Source organism: Oncorhynchus clarkii, chromosome 3, assembly GCF_045791955.1.
Source record: "Oncorhynchus clarkii lewisi isolate Uvic-CL-2024 chromosome 3, UVic_Ocla_1.0, whole genome shotgun sequence".
In the NCBI taxonomy this organism is placed as follows: Eukaryota; Metazoa; Chordata; class Actinopteri; order Salmoniformes; family Salmonidae; genus Oncorhynchus; species Oncorhynchus clarkii.
In genome coordinates, this window is record NC_092149.1 from 72,242,728 (window position 1) to 72,243,517 (window position 790).

Sequence of the window (790 nt, forward strand, 5' to 3'; positions counted from 1 at the left end):
GGGGTGTAACGACCCCTGTCTGGAGCATGGATCACACCAGAGCTGAGGATTAGAGGGTTACAGTATGTGGCTAGCTGCTGCCTCCAGTTTTGGGGGGTGAGAATAAGGGGCAATGTATTTTTGTCGGGGTTGATACGTTTTTCATATGGGAAAATCAAGTCTGAAATTACAAGGTTCAGAAGCCTTTTTAAACCTCATGTGAAAGTTATCCTGCAACAGGGTGATCAAATGAAGATCCTATATATGTATGTGTGTGCCTGTGAGACAGTGTGTGTTTCATCACAGAGGATCAAGCTGTCTGGTCTATGATTTGAGGACCTGATGTACCTTCCTTGATGATGGGATTGGGCTTCAGATCATGACTGTGTCACCCTTTACCGTAATCCTCAGATCACCTACTGTAGCTTTTAGAATAATGAAATGGAGAATAACTCACTTAATGTTCTGTCTCCCTGGCAGTCTATCACTGTAACACAGTCGCCTCTAAGTCCAACCGGTACGGCTGGCACATAACTCTTTAGTTTGCCTTACTTTTAGCTTTACCTGCTGTGTACTCTGTGAATAGGCCTCTGGTAGCAAGCGCAGATCTGAGCTGTATATTTAATTGATAACAGACCTGTCTGTCTCTCTTTCTGTCTCTGTTTCTCACAGGTCAATATGTCTACAAAAGGACATCTACAGGTTTGTCAACATAGATCCCTGATGTTTTCAGTCTGCTGCCAGTCTGTTTAGTCAGTTAACCCACCTCTTCTTGGATCAGACCACCCCGCTAATCACCCTGACACCCCCT